Raw genomic sequence first — 19,100 nt, forward strand, 5'->3', positions numbered from 1 at the left:
TATAGAAAGAAGGGTTAGGTTTTAAAAACCTGTCCATCTCATGCTCAGTTTTTTCCAAATATGGTGCAGTGAAGATTGCTGCCAACTTGTTGACTCTCTTTCCATCAAGAGGCGGGTCTAATTCTGCTCCTTCATTCTGGCCTAGCCTATGACCACTTTCACTGATACGGTATTGTGGAAGTGTTACTAAGCCAGTTCCAAGGTAGCTTTTAAGACTGACTGCTTCCTCGCTGGTGTCTTGGAACTCTTGACAACCATGAAAGAAGTCTAACCATCCAGATCAAGAGACCATGTGGCAAGATCCTGAGACTATCTAAGAAGGAGTGGGGTTCAGCTGGGCCCACCTTTTGATGTCCTGCCAAGACCCCAGGCCTGTGAACAAAGACATCTAGAACAGCACAACTGCCTGGTCAATACCAACAAGTGTCCCCAGTCAACACAAGGAGAAAAATTGTCCAGCCAAGCCTTGCTCAATGTCCTGACCTACAAAACATGAGACATAATAAAGTGGCTATTGCTTCAAGCCACTCAACTTTGGTTAGTCTGTTATACAACTAAATAATGGTAAAACTCAGTTGTTCTCAGCCTAGAAATGCAGATCTCCATGAAGAGTGGTCAAAGCATACACCCAACACTCTATTACTTGTGTCATCCCATTATAGGTTAGATAGGTAAAACACATACATTAGATAGGAGAGCCTCAAAAACTCCTGGTTAAAAGCTATTGTGTACCCACCTTCAATCTGCCTGCACTGTAGCCCCTCTTTCCACCTTTGTTTCTGGCATATCTTGAAGCTTATCCCTGAGTGCCATGGCACTAGCTTGCTATCTGGAACTCTTAAGAGTCTCCATTGTTATCATAATAAATATTTGGTTTTCTTTTTTTTTTTTTAATATTTATTTTTTGAGAGAGGGAGCGTGTGAGCAGGGGAGGGAGGGGGAGAGAGAGAGAGAGAGAGAGAGAGAGAGAGAGAGAGAGAGAGAGAATCCCAAGCAGGCTCCATGCTGCCCATGCAGAGCCTGATGCGGGGCTTGAACCCACCAGCCATGAGATTATTACCTGAGCCGAAGTCGGACGCTTCACCAACCAAGCCACCCAGGCGCCCCAATATTTGATTTTCTTAACTAGAAATTCCCATTTGGTACTAATGTTTTTTTCTTTCCTAAGTGGTGCTCCCTGTGGGTAAGACACAGCACATGTTCCCAGACTCCTGTGTTGTTTCAATATATTATCATGATCAAGGCCTTATTTTGCTGGAATTTTTTTCAGGATTGGGAAGAGGAATTTGTTTTTGTCTTGTATAAAATCCACCCATATAACACAAAAATTCTTACCATTCCTTTTTTCTTCAAATGTAAGCAAGTGAACAAAGTGCTGTAAAATATAAACTCCCTCACACAAAACACAATATATGTTCAGTAGAGCAGGCCACCTTTCTTCAGTCAGATGATAACTCCATGGCAACTGAGGCACACACATGCTGCTGTGAATCCACAGTACAATGACAAGTGTGGTATCAGACTTAAAATGCAGGGCCCCACGTGAATGATTTTTTTGCTTTCATCTCTTTAACAGAGGGGCCTAAGATATCACTTCTGCCTTTTTTCCCTTCTTACTTGAGTACTTGCAAATTTCAGTTGAAAAGCCACAAAGGTCCCTTCCTCTTCCTCGGTACTTATTAGAGATGGACAGCAGATCTGGGCTAAACAAGGTGGTTATATGGCAGGTTTGGAGATTGAGCCAAACAAGCATCTGGGCGAGGATAGCCGCTGAGGAGGGCAGTGGCTGTGCAAGTTGGGAGATTGGTTATACACTGAGGGATGAAGCAATAAGTACATTTATTGAGAAAAATACAAGACAGGTTTCTCCAGTTAGATGAGAGAAAGGAGAAAACAAGAATGAATGTGCTTTGGACATGGAGGTACTGGTTTGAGTACCTGATTTAATATGTTTAGGTAAATACAGGTATTTATACACATATACTTCAGCCTTTTAGGTCTGCGTGCCAAGAGGGCATGGGAGTAGTGATACCCCAGCAGTAATGACCACATCTAGTATCCATATCTTTGGTTTCTAAATACTATTATCCCCCTTCACCAAGAATACAGATGAATTCAAGACTGAGACAGGAAAATAAACAGCCCAAAATAATTTTTGGTACAAAAAAAGGAAAGGAGTTCTCAAAGAATGAGGGGGACCTTTCCAAAGAACATAGGAGCTAAAATGAAGGGACTCTGGTCAAATCTTGAATAATGTGAGCAACAAAATAAAGGAAAGGATTGGATTATAACCCCAAGAAGAATCCACATTAATATAAATATAAAAATGAATAAGTAAATAAATAGAGGAGAAGGTGCTTCCTTATAGTAAAATGTCAATAAACAGAAGGAACAACAGAATTAGATGATGATCATCACAGGTATAACTGATTCAGTGAAGAATCATCAGTAATATGAAAACACATGGGTGAAAGTCAGAGGAATGGGATAGTTACCAGGTCTCAGAATATCTCCCCACAAAATACTTATTCACTACAAAGGATGAAGAAACATCACAATGGAAAAACCTGACAGCTTCTGCCTTAAACAAACCATCAAAGTTAATTTCGCATTTTTCCTGCCAAAAGTACTTAACAACCTGAATTTAATAATGAGGAAGCATCAGACAAGCCCAAACTGAGAGCCGTTGTACAAAATACTCAGCCTTTTCAAAAATAATGTCATGAAAGTACTAACTGCTCTAGATTGAAGGAGAGATACACAACATGATAATAAAATTCAAAGAATAATCTGGATTGGATGCTTTTGCTCTAAAGGACAAAACAGAGACAAGAGACAACACTTACATGGGGACTGTGGTTTCAGTGGCCATATTGCACCTCATTTCCTCACATGGAGACAGTTGGGCCCTGATTATGCAGCAGACGGCACTTGTTTGTAGGTAACAAGCACTAACACATTCAGGGATGATGAGTCTCAGGCTTTCAACTTACAAATAATTCAGTATGAGAGGAGAAAATGATAAAGCCTTTACTGTAAAATTTTAACACCTGAATTTGTGTGTTGAATGGTACATAAGAGCTCTCTGCATTGTTCTTGCAACTCTTCTTTAAGTTTGAAATTACTTCAAAATACAAAGTTCAAGAAAAGCTCTTGTCCTCTCCCATGTGAGGCACCCCAAAAGCACCAGACCAGTCACTCTTCCACCCAACAGAACGCTTCTCAGTCCCCCAGTGCCTCTTCCCATCCTTGCTTGGCTCTAGGTCCTCTTCTTCAGGGATCAAAGGGAGGCAGAAATGTGTGGGGAAAAGTGGAAGGATACAGTTGTGAAGGCCCTACACATCGGTAGTCCATATTCTATAGAGTTCTGCTCCAAGTATGGGTTTTATGACACTTTATAACTCTGCCCCATAAAAGCCCCCAAAGTGACCCAAGAAACATTTCACTTAAGTCATTTCAATACTTACAACTATTCTTACTCTTTCTCTTATGCGAAGATATTTTTCCTACACCAGAGTAATTCACAATTGCAGCCGTCTTGGAACAAGCAGCTGGCATGTCCTCCCGTTAAGGGTCTATTTTCCCTCCTGAACAATTCACTGGAAATAGCTTAGGAAGTGAAACATAAGAGCCCGAGAGGCAGAGAGGTTGAAGGAGACCAGTCTGAGTCCAGGGTCAAGTAGGGACAGAACAAGCCGCTTGCTCAATCTTTGTGTCCTTCTAAGCAGTTAACATAGAGGCCATAAATTGGAAGACCATGTTTTGTTCACTAGCAGATAGTGATATGGGAAGTCAGGAAATGGTACAAATGCCTCCTCTAGCAGCTCCAAGCACAAGGCAAAAATCAGCTGGGGCATCCCCTCAGCTACCCTGTTGTGTGGGAATGAGCTCTCCAGGTTATCAATCCGCTGCACTCCCTGGGCTGTGCGGGCACCCAAGTTGTACCTCTACATTAACACTAACAGAAAAGCTTAAGTGACCTAAAGTTTCCCAAGAGGTTTTGAGAGGAAGAGTTACAAGAGTTAATTACATATCACACAAACTTCAGAGTGTTGTCATCTCACTAGTAGTAGTTTGGATACATATGAAATTCATAATTATAAGCTAGATTATATCAGGGTGCTAGATGAAGAGACAGTTCAAAAAGCTTGGGGTGCGCCTGGGTGGCTCAGTCAGTTGAATATCCTACTCTTGATTTTGGCTCAGGTCATGATCTCAGGGTCGTGGGATCCAGCCCACGTTGGGCTCCATGCTGCCATGGAACCTGCTTAAGATTCTCATATTCTCTCCCCGCCCCCCTCCCTCTCTCCTTCCTTCTGCCCCTCTCTCCCCTGCCCCCAGGGAAAAAACAAAAAGCTTGGGAACAGAACAGAGAGGTGATAGCAGAGGAATCAGAAAACCTACGAGAAGGAGGTGCTCTTCTGGATCAGAAGATGGGTGGGCATGAGGCACTAATGGGCATGGAAGTCAAGAGACCATGAGAAGATGACAACCACAAAGCATACTGCTGACCTGCTTTTCTTCCCACCTTCTCCACAGCAACACAATGACCAAGGTAAGAATTTTGTGCAAGGGACACATTCCTTAAGGAATCTCACAATCCAAAACTCATTTCCCCACAGGAATAAAAGAAAAAGCATGGGATGCTCTCTTAAGGCACATAAATCTACAATGATTGCCTAAATTAGTACTTTGGTTTATGAAAAAAATACTGCATTATTATCTATAATATTTGCACAATGCAGTCTCCTGAATTAACAGTACATCTTACCATGATGATTTTTAGCTATTTTGCTGTTTATCACATCTAACTTCTGCTTCAAGTTACTGATTTATGGGAGCATTTCTCTTATGGCCCTACATACCACAGACAAAGGAATACTTGAGAGGCACCTTTTTCTCAAAATAAAAAGAGCTTTTTGAAATACAACAGCAAATAAGAAAATAACAGCATAGTATTTGCTAAAATTTACTGAAGTTCCAACACACAGGGGTTTTAAACTGATATGAAATAAAGATGACATACATATTTTTTTTGGCAGCTAAAGCAGCTCAAGGGGTGGCTGTACCATAAACACTCAGCTTCCCAACTTTAAAATTACATCATTTTTTATGAAATTTATTTAATTTGGGGGAAATTCCAAATTTAAAAAATTAAGTGAGGCCTTGTTAATATTTTCATTATGCCATAGTATTTCAAGGTCACATAAGCCAGAATCCTATAAAATAATAAAATTGGTAATGCTGACATTCATTGGTACACATTAGTAGTTTATATATACTAACTCACTTAATCCTCACAGCAGCCCGAGGATATGGGAGGTAATAATATCTAACACTTATTGTTTCTGTGTGCCAGGCAATGTTCTAAGAGCACTGCATCTTTCCATAGATGTGATATTCATTTATCTCTCATATCGTTTCAAGGAAATGAGTGTCATTCTTTTCCTCATTTTATTTTTTAATGTTTATTTATTTTTGAGACAGAGAGAGACAGAGCATGAACAGAGGAGGGGCAGAGAGAGAGGGAGACACAGAATCTGAAACAGGCTCCAGGCTCTGAGCTGTCAGCACAGAGCCCGATGCGGGGCTCGAACTCACAGACCGTGAGATCATGACCTGAGCCAAAGTTGGCCGCTTAACCGACTGAGCCACACAGGCGCCCCTCTTTTCCTCATTTTAAAGACAAAATCATTGGAACCCATGGGTTAAGTAATTTCCCCAAGAACACAGACAATAAATGACAGAGTCAGGATTAAAACTCAGGCTTTCTGCATCTAGAAGTTGGGCTCCAAAATGCTCTCATACTGTACCAAGAGAGCTAGAGAATGAGTATGAGGCCAGAGTGCTCTCAAAACTCCTAGGCATTTTAAAAGCACTCTTCCCTTTTCCCAGACAAGGACCCACTTGAGTTAACCACAGATTTTAAAGCTCCCTGAAGTGGCCCAGTCAGAAATCTAAGTTTGTTGGGGCACCTGGGTGGCTCAGCTGGTTAAGCATCTGACTCTTGGTTTTGGCTCAGGTCATAATCTCATGGTTTGTGGGTTCAAGCCCCACAATGGGCTCCATGCTGTCAGTGTGGAGTCTGCTTTGGATTCTCTCTCTCTCCCTCTTTCTGGTCCTCCCCCACTTGTTCTCTCTCTCTCTCTCTCTCTCTCTCTCACTCTCTCTCTCTCTCTCAAAATAAACAAATTCTAAAAAAATCTAAGTACTTGAGAAGACACTGTGGCTGGTCCCTGGAGGGACTATCTGAACCCGACACCAAACAGACCTCTGTTTAGCTCACTATACTGGTGAGCTAAACAGCTCCTAAAGACCAAGTGGTCTCCTTCCCACTCTCCAGATGATGGGACCCAGTCTGATGTTTTATACTCATCCACTATAACACACAGACTCTTATTTCTTCCAGTATTTAATGATTTACAACTGCCCAAGAGTCCTCTCAGCCTGCTGAGAAGAACTCATTAAAAGACAAAGAACAGTAACATCCCATGTAAGGGGTCTCAGCCACTTCAATGAGGAAAACCACGATGAATAACCAGAAATAGTGTTGTCTCTATTTATCTATGAAAAAGACAAAAGAAAACAGAAAGGGAGAAAGCAATGAGGACTTTCAAAGAGATAAACACACACCAAAAAAAAGGCTTTCTAAAGCCAAATAACATGACTTCTAAAGTTAAAATTTCAATAGACAAATGGAAAAGGCATGGCCACTACTAAGAACAGTCAGTGTCCTCAGGGTGCCTGGGTGGCTCAGTAAGTTAAGCATCCAACTTTGGCACAGGTCTGATCTCATTGTTCTTAAGTTTGAGCCCCACATTGGGTTCTGTGCTGACAGCTCAGGGCCTGGAGCCCACTTCAGATTCTGTGTCTCCCTCTCTCTCTGACCCTCCCCCACTTGTACTCTATGTGTGTGTCTCTCTCTCAAAAATAAACAAACATTAAAAAAAATTTGTTTTAAAAACATTCAGTGTCCTCAAAGATCAAACAGATATTGTAAGTAAAAATATGTGTGACATGGAAGACATAGTGAGAAGACAGAACATGCACAAAACAGGTTTTCTTCAAACAGAAACAGTAACAGAGAAGAAATGATTAGAAGGGGAGGGCGGTGGGGACAAAACAAAAGAAAAGCTCCCTGAGCTGAAAGAAGGGATAAGGACTCCCAAACAAGCTCAGACAACATTAATGAGGAAACAAAAGACATGTGCCTAGACTTGTAAAATATTTAAACAGAGAAGGAAAATCATCTGCAACCACACATCCTAGTATGTGCATTAACATGACTTCACTATTTCAGCAAACTCTTACCCAGGAAGATGAAGTTTCACATAATTTTACTTTTTGTTTCAAAAACTTTCCAAAATCCCATTCATCTGATAAATAGCTCAACTAATCCTTATTCAAGTAAATACTCCTTAGTTAGCTCACCGATCTTATTTTGTCAAAAATTTTTTCTAATTCCACATCCTTGCACTTAACAATCTGCCTCAAACCAAACCCTAGCAAATTCTTCATCTCTGTCCTCCCTCCTCTGAAATGTTCAAGGTCATTACCTACCTTATTGCAGTAAGCAGTCAACTTGACTTTGCTTTATCTATAGATTACTCTGCAGTCTTGTGAGTCAGCAGAGACTCTAAAGATTATATAGTTATTCAAACAAATTGAACAGGGGACTAACAGAGGAAGAAGAATCAGATTAGCATCTAGAACATAAACAGAAACTACAGAGATAAAAAGCCCAACCACCATGTTCTTCACCTGTCAGGGAAAACAAACACTCTTTTCTGAACACGCAGGAATGAAGAAATCACTTAACCAATAAACCCAATCTGAGGAAATCTTAGAAGATGTGCTCTAACCAGACAGAGATCTCACGATATGGAAAACAAAGAGGGGGTAAGTAGAACAGTGTTACAAGATGTAATTAATATGACTGGGAACTAACAATTTATCATTTAAATGTTTATTAAAAGATATCCAATAAAAAGCAATTTAATAGTCAAGAACAAAAAATTCTAACTTAAGTAAAACCCGAGGTGAAAGAATATTACTTAATTTTTATATGTTAAGATAGAATGTTTAATTACAGCTGCTCTGAAAATATCTGGTGAGAAAGTAATCACAGGTAGGACAGAAAAGCAAAGGACCTCCATGTCCCTGATGAGATGGGTAGAGAAATTTGACCATGTAGCAAAACAAGAGAAGAATGAGCAATAAAGTAAAATGAACAGTACATTAAAAATAGATGGAAATAATAAAAACAAACATAGCTTTTATGATGGATGACAAATGTGAGTGGTGGAGGAGCTTCAGCAATCTTTCAGAAGAGTAATTGGACAGGAAGTATCACCCTTACTCTCAGAACTGGCTATCCCACTTTGGGGAAACCATCCTATGGAAATAAAAGCACCAGCTAGACAGCAATGGAGGTTTGTTGCAGCATTTTCTGAGAGTGGTGTAATAAAATCCCCTAACTTGCATAGCCATCAATAGAAGAATTATTGAATAAATGATAGTCATCCACACCGTGAGAAATTATGCAACAACGGGATAAAAAGACTTGGATAAATGTGTTGAGTTGATGTCCATAAGGTATTTTAGTTCCAAAAGCAGAGTAGTGTTTTAAATGGACAATGAGGAATTATGAACTTTTTTCTTTATGCATCTCTTTTTCTGGGTGTTTCTGTTGTTTTTACTTATTACATACAACAGGATGTTTTACTTTGGTGATTTCAAATTTCAAAATTTCAGATTTTTCAATTTCAAAAACATCTACAATAAGAAAAGAAATGGTTGGGGGGGGGTGTGGATCATTCCATGTAGAAGAACAGCATAGATCAGTGTTCAGAAGCAGCTAAGGAGTTGTGGGGACCTGGGTTTAATTCTGCTCTGTTCCTGACTCACCCTGCAACCTCAGGAGGGCTGCTGAGCCACTCAGAGTCCCCATTTCTTCACCTATGAAGTGGGATAAGTGGACTAAATAACAATCCCTCCCAGCCAGTCAATGAAGTCAGTCATTGACTGTCTTCAGTCGGTCAATGAAGATGCACAAAAAACACACACTGAATCCTTTGGAAACATCCACTTACTGCCTTTTTCTCTGTGAACTTATCCAGGATCTGGGCAAGGATCCCTGATCCACCGTGAAGGCATGCCTAACCCCGCACCCAGGAGGAAATTCCACCAGAGGGTTATTAAGAGGACCAACTGGGCCGACACGGAGCCTGTTCATCAAACCGGCCCTCCCAATTTCACAAGAAAGGCAATAACCACCCCCCTCTCTAGATAGGATCTTGTTTCAGTGCTCTGCTATTTCATTTCTGTTCCTTATTTCAGCACCCGTGCTAAGAATGCAATGGGCAGCAGGTTACAGTGCAAAAGGCTGGTGCTCTTCTCAACCCACCCACCTCTTTTGCTTTCATTCCTACTTCCTTTATTCCTTTCCTTGTCCTCCACTTTTAAGAATCAGCCATATGACTAAAGCCACTTGCACACCTACACTAAGTTCTACATTCAATCAAAAATCTTCAGAGGCAGTCATGTAGTTAACAGTCATCACAGAACCAATTATTTATCTCTTCACCAAGCAAACATTCTCTAAGCACCCACCATCCATATACGTGCTAAAGACTTCTAAGACTTCATTTAGCCCTCACAACAATTGTGTCTAACAAGACAAGAGTGGCCTCAATTTTACCAATCATGAAACTAAGGTTCAGAGAGGTAAACTAAGTGATTTGCCAAAACCATGGAACCAGTACATGCTGAAGCTGAAGTGTGTGCCCGGGGCTGCCATGCTCATGGTCCTTCCAGAGTGTGATGTTAACACAGAGAAAAGCAGATAGTATTTCTGGCTAGATTAGAAAAGGCTTCCTTAAAGAGGAGAAAGTCAACTCATTGTGAACCAACAAAACTTTTATCAAGAAAGAACTCTCATGTTTAGATTCAAAGATCCTAAAAATTAATTATCTTCTAAAGCTATGTTTAAGGGTAAACTGTAAAAACTACATGTACCTGCTCAGTAAGACATTTCCTTCTTTTGTAACAGGAACTGCAAACTACAAACTCAAGTTATAAATAGAAGCACCTTGACTATAGTAAGCAACCAATAACTACTCCTGAGTAACAGAAAGAAAAGAAAGGAGGGCAGGAAAGCACTGGACCTGCAGTGAGGTCTGGCTGTCCAGCCACTCCATGCTTCATGTTCACCACACATGTACAAATTTTCATTACAGGCTGTCTCCATTATCAATTTGTTTGGTTTCTGGTTCATACCATCCTTTCATTTCTAACATTTGGGCAAGTTACAGTCCTTTAAAAAAAGGTGCTATAAACTATTAGGAAGGAAAGATTCTGTAAATTAAAATAATCTTAGTTGAATTTGACTTTCCAAAGAAAGAACATAATGAATAAAGACCTGTAGTCCTGAGCACAAAAAGGTTGTAAATTTGAGGGGCGCCTGGGTGGCTCAGTCAGTAAAGCAGCCGACTTCGGCTCAGGTCATGATCTCGGGGTCCGTGAGTTCAAGCCCCGTGTCGGGCTCTGTGCTGACAGCTCAGAGCCTGGAGCCTGTTTCAGATTCTGTGTCTCCCTCTCTCTGACCCTCCCCCATTCATGCTCTGTCTCTCTCTGTCTCAAAAATAAAAAATAAAACCTTAAAAAAAAAAAGGTTGTAAATTTGAAAAACATTTCTTTTCAGTTTTATTTATTAATCCGTACATCCCACATGGGGCTCAAACTCATAACCCTGAAATAGAGAGTCACATGCTCTTCCAACTGAGCCAGCCAGGCGCCCCTCTGATAACCATTTTTTAATGGTTATATCTAACCTCATTTAAAAAAATGAAGTGACTTTCAATATTGTTATGTAATTAATGAAAAAGATCTAACCTAAACAATTTTCCCCAGAATATATTATAACCAGAGTAGAGACTAGAATCCAATTCTCCTAACTGTTCAATGTTTATCATGCTCACTGATTTAAAATGCCATTAGGGTAACACTTTGTAAGCAATCAATTCCCCTAAAAAGTTGTGAGAAAAATCTAATTTTAATCAATTGAACTATATTATACATTGACTTAGCTGTTTCCTGAAATTTTAATACTTATTCATTAATCCTCAAGTAGCAAAGCACCCAATAAAATTTCTTAATTCCTTGGATTTTTTTTCGGTGAAATAGTTAATACATTAGAAGGAAACACAAATGTTCTAGAGCGATTTATCTCTTAAAGGCTATACAATGGGGGAGACTGGGTGGCTGAGTTGGTTAAGGCTCTGACTTCGGCTCAGGTCATGATCTCACTTCGGCTCAAGTCATGATCTCACAGTTCGTGGGTTTGAGCCCCACATCAGGCTCTGTGCTGACAGCTCAGAGCCTGGAGCCTGCTTCGGATTCTGTGTCTCACTCTCTCTCTGCCCCTCCCCTGCTCACACGCTGTCTCTCTCTCTCAAAAATAAACAAACATTAAAAAAAAGTTTTAAGTTTTAGACAATGAATTATTTTTATAACATAAATCACCAACTCCTAATGCACAGATTCTGAAAACAGATTTTTCTGTGGCACTTGTTAAAACAGTTCATCCAGTTTCTCCATCGTAAAGGAGTCTAACCAAAACGTACAGTGAAACAGTGACAAAGGCCAAGAGGGATGGCTTTGTTTCAAAACAACTTGGAAAATGTGCATTTAATTAGCCCCTACCTTCTAAGAGCAATGAGGCCCAATCCAGTAGCCACCAGGCACACCACACATGTGTGTGTGGACCTAAAACGTGCCTGGTCCACATTGAGATGGGCTCTAATGTAAAATACACAACTGGATTGTGAAGACAATAAGAAAAACAGAATAATCTTTATAGTGATTATGCATTGATATATTTTAGATATATTGGATTTAATAAAATATGTTGTTAAACTTAATTTCATTTATTTTTAATGAAGCCACTAGAAAATTAAAAATTACCTATGTGGCTCACATTGTATTTTTATTAGACAGCACTCTACTAAAATGCTTCTCGCTAAAGGAACACAACTGCTGAAAGCTGGTTGCCAGGGTTGGAGAAAAGGTTCTGATAGCCCTGATTATGAATTCCCTTACTACAGGCCCTCCCTATCTGGTGCTGGCTCTGCTCTTAACTAGGTGAGTGACCTGGAACTGTTGTTTAACCTCTCAGCCTTAATTCCTCATCTGTTAACTAGGACAACATCTAATACCAAGGCACCAGCTTAAACAATGAAGACACTGAGACTATACTCCCTGACTTCTAGTTCATTGCTCTTCTCTCTGCACAGTTGCAGCAAACCCCTTCCTAATTTTATCTGTTCAGTGACCCCACAGTACTAATCCTAGGGACTGTCCTGAAACATGTGTCACTCCTTTTAGGAAAAGGAGCAAGCCTATCCCACAGTGGGTGGAAACACTCTCAACACTCCCAACCCCATCCTGGCTGAAGGTAAGGACTTTCCCACAGTAGGTGGCCCATGGGGTTATCTGCAGTATCAAAGGAAGGCAGACTTCTGGGCATCCCCACTGCTCTAGGCAAGGCTGTGGGACCTAAGGGCAAGTCTGCTGAATCACATTCACTCTCAGTTTCCTTATTTGCAAAAGGCATTAATAATACCTGCCTAACACACATCACAGGCTGGCTTGGAAGATCAAATAAAACATACCTGGAAGCTCTCTTTCAAAGCACAAAGCACGGTTACAGTCTCATACCTATCATGAAATGCTAGCCAGCACACAATCACAGCACACTTTGCATGAACCAGGCTCTGCAACACTGAACAATAACGGCACCATTTGATAAATGCGCTAAATGAATTTATGTTTAGGGGGAAAAAAGAGTAGATGTAGATCTCATATTTTTTTAGGTTAAAAAAAAAAAAAACCAGGGGGGCACCTGAGTGGCTCAGTCGGTTAAGCGTCTGACTTCAACTCAGGTCACGATCTCGTGGTCCATGAGTTCGAGCCCCGCGTTGGGCTCTGGGCTGATGGCTCAGAGCCTGGAGCCTGCTTCGGATTCTGTGTCTCCCTCTCTCTCTGCCCCTCCCCGTTCATGCTCTGTCTCTCTCTGTCTCAAAAATAAATAAACGTTAAAAAAAATTTTTTTAATAAAAATAAAAATAAAAAAAACCAGGAAGATGCAGAGTAACCAACAGCTTACATTCATTCGGTATTTATTCCGTGCTAAGCAGTGTTCTATTTCCTAACATGATCAGATTTGATCGGAACAACCTATGTTACAGATGAGGAAGCTGAGGTACAGAATGGAACTAACCTAATGCTCTAGACATAGGAAAAAGGGCCAGATTTGAACCCAGACTGCCTTGCTATGCAGGCCATGTTTGCAACCATGCCATCCTGCCTCTAATATGTACAATAAACTCTCCTGGTACAAATAAAAAAAGCTAATACTTTTGGGTCTGTGAATCAATATATGTAAATATATGTATATTTTATATGGTTTGAAAGAAATTATTAATAGTGATTACTTTTTGAGAGCAATTACTGATGGGGGTGGACAGGGAGACAGGTTCTTCATGTTATAAACTTCTATCCTGGTTCAATTTTCTGACCTTGCACATCTTATGCTAACAGACTATTTCAAGTAAGGGAAGTCACCTTTCAACATGTTAAGCAGCTACTTTCTATTCTTGCAAATCCTTAAACCAACATGGTAGGAAAGCCATGGACTCTGTGTCAAGCAAATCCAAGCCCAAATTCCACTTCCCACTACTAAATACTCATATGAATTAGGTAAAGTTCCTTAACCCTCTGTTAACCCAGCATCTTCTTGTAAAAGGAAAACATGCTACCTTCTCACAGGCCTATAGTGAAGATCTATGCACACTAAGAACTTGGTCCCAAACTGGTCTCCTGCTATCACTCAAAAACATTACTTCAGTTCCCTTATTACTCCTCTGATACATCGGTTTTAAACATAAACCACTGGGAAGTGTTGACCTGCTGTACCAAATGGCCCCAAAACTGGTGGTTAAGCACTGCTTCCTGGCTTTCTTGTTTATATTGGGCAATGAGCACATGCCCTTGGGGATGCCTGAGCACTGGAGAAGTGGGGGTTTCAGAGGGCTGACTTGTCCTACTAGCGTGTCTCAGCATCCAGAAGCAAGTGCCCACCAGTCCCCAAACCAATATGGGTGGCGGCGGCAGCAGCTGGAGAGATACTAACTGAACGCTGGCCCCCACGGGGTGCCCACTTCTGATCGCATGTGAGAACCACCTGGGCTGCTTTTTCAAAATACTGATCCCTCAACCCCCACCCTCCACTGCCCTTGGCAGCCAGGCATTAGATTCACAGCAAGTGTTTCTTATTAGGAAATAGGCCTGCTACCAAGCAGCTCCTCCTCAAAACAGGTGGACAGAGAATGGAAACTCAAGATACCTAATGGATCTGGTCTGTGGAATGAGCAAAGAAAGCACAGGACATTTGTACCTCCAACTCTATCTTCATGGAGGCAGCTGCAACATTACAGGACTCCTGCCTCTAAAGTTCAAATTCCAAAACCTTAAGGACAGGGAGAAGAGTAAAATGGTCTTTTTGCTTTTAGTTCTCTAATCCAAACTATCTTGTCAAACTATCTGGTCCTACCCCTTAACCATTCTTGCTTAAACAAAGCCTTAGGTGGGGTTAGTACCACTTGTAATTTGGAGACATTATCTAGCTTGGGGACCACCCAGGATCATTTCAGAGTGTGAAAGGTCTGTCCCGAGATAACTGCTTATTGGTTTTTATTTTTAAAGGGCTACACTAAAACTCTGTGCTAAAAGAGATGTAGGGCACAGGTATTCCTGAATGACACCCTGATCGTCTCTGCACTCACTCTTCCACTCTTCAACCATGGCACACTGTTCTATCTCCATCCCTGGCTCTCTGCCATTTCCCTCTCCCTTCATGCATGGTTTCTTTCCTAAGTCTTATATTTGATTGACACTCCCAAGTTATACTTTATGCCCCACTGACAGCTCTCAGAGTAACCACGGTTACCAACAGTACAGTTAAGATTAGGAATTATGGCCTTTAAGGATTGACCCCATTTTCCAAAAAGTATATTATTATTTCTTGTAGCTTTGCTTATGTACTCTGTGGCTGTTTAGAAACAAAGTCTTTCTTCCTTTACTGTTTTAAAAGCAACACAACATGCCCATCAAGAGATTAGTGTCCAAGGTTTGGAAAAAGGTGCTTCAGAGACTCCAATCACACACAGTATGTGGTGTAGGAGGGCAGGGAGATGGTAGGTATTCATACTTAAGCATAACTCATGGTTTTTCTTAATACTACAGAGTCGCTGATGCCAGTAAATGCTGCAAATACTAAAATCATCAGCAGCCACTTTGCTTCCTAATAACTGCAAGACTTTTTTTCTCCATCAGTTTAAAATAGAGGTACCCTAGGGGCGCCTGGGTGGCGCAGTCGGTTAAGCGTCCGATTTCAGCCAGGTCACGATCTCACGGTCCGTGAGTTCGAGCCCCGCATCAGGCTCTGGGCTGATGGCTCAGAGCCTGGAGCCCGTTTCCGATTCTGTGTCTCCCTCTCTCTCTGCCCCTCCCCCGTTCATGCTCTGTCTCTCTCTGTCCCAAAAATAAATAAAGGTTGAAAAAAAAAATTTTTTTTAAATAAAATAGAGGTACCCCCTCAAAGGCTTAAAGCATATCACAGTTTGGGAACGAGCCTCTGGCTAAAGAGCCACATCCCTGAGCAGGTTTAATTTCTCAGGCAAGACTCCTAATTCCTCTTGGTTCTGCTGGGCCTTCCTCTCTAGGAAATACACTAGGGAGGGGGAAAGGTGTGGAAAAGGGGGAGGGAAGGGAAGTGGTAGGAATGTGCATGTCAATGCGCTGACCCTACCAGCCAATTAAGGGGATGCACTGCTGGTCTCCAGGGGAAGCTGCAGCCAGCCTCAGATGGAAGGATAATGGCTGTGACACCAAGCCCCAGGAGGTGGGGTATTGATGAAACATACACACACACACACACACACACACACACACACACACACACACACACAGCAGAGGCAATCCAGGATGCTATGCTTGCAGTCCCTATTCTCACAATGGATGCCTTGGCCATGAAGGGAAATGTGTCTTCCCAAAATTGCCCGACTTCCTCTGGTTCTCTTTTCTTTCCACACACTCCCCTCCACTTAGGTGTTCTGTGAGGGTCTCTACCCCTCTCTCCCCCTGTTAAATACTGACAGCAGATCTGATGCCACCCTTTCCAGGACACATGTCACCAGCTCTCCTTCTGCATAAGTGCTTCTCTGGCAACCTGGCTGTCTGCCACGGCCTCTGATTAGCCAGAAGGGATATCACATTGACTTATTCTATGTTCACACTCAATGTTGTTAGCATCAGTTTCGTCTGTGAATATATACAAACAGCTTGCTCAGCACCCACTTCAGGTCACCTCAAGGACTGCAGTGCATGATTAACAGTGAGATTAAGAAAATGAGAAGTAAAAGATGAGAGGAACGGAAGTTTCACAGACACCCCAGTGGGTAAGAGCCAACCATTCAACTTTGATAGAGAAAAGAACTACAAAAAACATTTGTGACAATTTTAGGAAACAATACTGAACTCTGGCCTAGACTGGGGTAAAGCCTCACCCTAAAAGTTGTTCTTACTTCTATTAAGTTACTTTAGCACAAAAATGACCACTCTGTCAGAGGAAAGAAGCCAGGAGGCTTTGCACTGATTGGGCAGAAGGAACCATGGACACAGGATGCCTCACTAGGACCTGGCCAAGGGGAGAGATCTCCATCACCAAAAGGCAAAAAAACAAAGGCTCTGCCACCAGAGTCTGAATCCACCCAAGCACTGACCTCATAGAGAGACCATCCGTCTTAACCATCAGAAATCTTTTCAGCCTTCTAAGAGAAAGAATTAATCTGTCTTAACAAGAAAAGGTAAACCTAATACAGATTTATAGGCAGAAAATATCACCATTACCTTTATTTGGTTTTTGAAACCCTTTTTTTTTTTAGCCAGATCTATACAAAGGAAATGAGAAATATGAGAAAAATCACTTGAATAGGTCTGGGTGCTTCTAGACTTTGAATCCATTAACCCTGGCCCACAAATCGGCATTTTCCAGATGGTTCATTTTACCCCATTATACCAACTAGACATTGAGATGACTGGACAAGATTGGTGGACACAAATCTGTCCATGGCTAACTCCACCACTTAAACCAAGCCTTCTGAACTACTGCAAGTGGCCTCCCCATAGCAGCCAGAGTATTTGAAGACATAAACCTGAACTTAACACCTTCTTATTTAAAATTCTTCAATGGAGTTCCAACATTATAAATCACCTTCACCTTGGGGTGCCTGGGTGACTCAGTCATACATCTGACTTCAGCCCAGGTCATGATCTCATGGTTCGTGGGTTCAAGCCCCACATCGGGCTTTATGCTGACAGGTCAGAGCCTGAAGCCTGCTTCGGATTCTGTGTCTCACTCTCTCTCTGCCCCTCCCCGACTTGTGCTCTGTCTCCTTCTGTCTCTCAAAAATAAATAAATGATTTAAAAAATTAAATTTTATATATATACATGTATATGTATGTGTGTGTGTGTGTATATATATATATATATATATATGTATACTTTAAAAAAATTAATTAATTCACCTTGGTCACCATAATCTAGTCCTCATCAGTCACAGCTGGTGTTTCTCTTCCCTGCTCTTAAGGTCCAGCCACATTGACTTCTTTCCTTCCATCCTTTGCACCTGCTATTTCCTTTGTCTGGAAAGGACTCTTCCCCAGTCTTTTTTAATCCATCAGGCACCACCCTTAAAATGCCCACAAAGTTATGTTTCCTGATTCCCCGCACTCAGCAAGGAAAGGCTCCCTGGAGGAAATTTAATGAATGAGGAGGATTTGGATGAGTGGACAGAAAAAAAGAAAAGGCCTTCTGGGTGAAAGGAAAACATGAATGAAGATACAGTGGAGGATTAGAATATACACAACATTCATAGTTCAAAGAGCTATGCAGAGCAGAGACCCACATTTAAGTTAATTTTAACAACAAAAATGAATAGGAGTCAGGTAGTAGAAATCTATGCATAATCCTAATCAAAGTAGAGTTTGGGCTAGAACTTCGTCAACAATAGTAATATACTAAGAAGCTAAGTAACCAAAACACACACTGAAGGGCATAGCTGTCAATTATCTAGGGAACTGAGACTGCATGGACTGTCATTTGGAAACATGCAGGTCAAAAAACTCCAAAGTCATGTGACTTTCTTTCCACTACACACATTCCTGTGGTAGTCATTACAGCCGCTCACGGAACATGCCCAGTGGTAGGACAGGCACTTGGTGGTTAGGGGGGGACCCTGTGATTAGGGCTTACCACCGTGCTGATTCAAACTTTGAGACCACAGAGCTAGGAGTCATCAGGGAGGCAACAGTACAGAAAGAAGACAACCACAAGGTCCAAACACTAGGTGGTTGTGCCACTGAGGTACCATGAGTGCAACCTCTCATTACTGAAGGCCAGACAGGAAAAGACTTTCAGTTACAGGTATAACAAGTAGGTGGTAGCTTTTAGAGTTGACAAATAACCTAAAGGTACTCTGGGGACAATTACATGCCTTTCAACTTTTTCAAGGCCATGCCTCAAAACTATTTCTGATCTCTCCGGAGCGAACGCATCTTTTCAGTAGAGGCTTCTCTTTCAGAGTCTGCCCACATTCTGGAGTCCTTTCCTTCTGAGCAATGCAAGACATACCACCTGTGTGTAGGTAGTGCTTGGGGCCACAGAGAACCCCAACACAGTGTGGAACCACTATGCATTGCTGACATTATTACCCCTCAATAATTTGTCTTTCAAACTTGTCTTGTGCAGATTTTGTAAGATGCAAGAATATTTGATCATTAATACTGATAATGCATTTGTACGAAATGAAATTTTATCAGCTTGTCTTCTGCAATAACATTCTAAGATATCTAGCTGTATTTTAGTTTTTCTGAAATCCCATAATTGGATAGTTACAGAGACCAAACTGTTACAGTCAGCTATGCCAAATTTGAGTTGGTCTGTATCCATCTACTCTAGCTGTACGACATTCCCTCCATCA

At 41.3% G+C, this 19,100-nt stretch overlaps 1 protein-coding gene across 1 annotated transcript in view; it reads right to left on the bottom strand.

The window, feature by feature from the left end:
* EPB41L4A (erythrocyte membrane protein band 4.1 like 4A) overlaps positions 1–19,100 on the bottom strand; it is a 256,160-nt gene that overhangs the window by 155,589 nt on the left and 81,471 nt on the right. The window lies entirely within an intron of this gene.

This window comes from Lynx rufus, unplaced genomic scaffold (assembly GCF_022079265.1).
Source record: "Lynx rufus isolate CCGP_SWC_20201006 ecotype Redwood Valley unplaced genomic scaffold, mLynRuf1.p SCAF_1, whole genome shotgun sequence".
In the NCBI taxonomy this organism is placed as follows: Eukaryota; Metazoa; Chordata; class Mammalia; order Carnivora; family Felidae; genus Lynx; species Lynx rufus.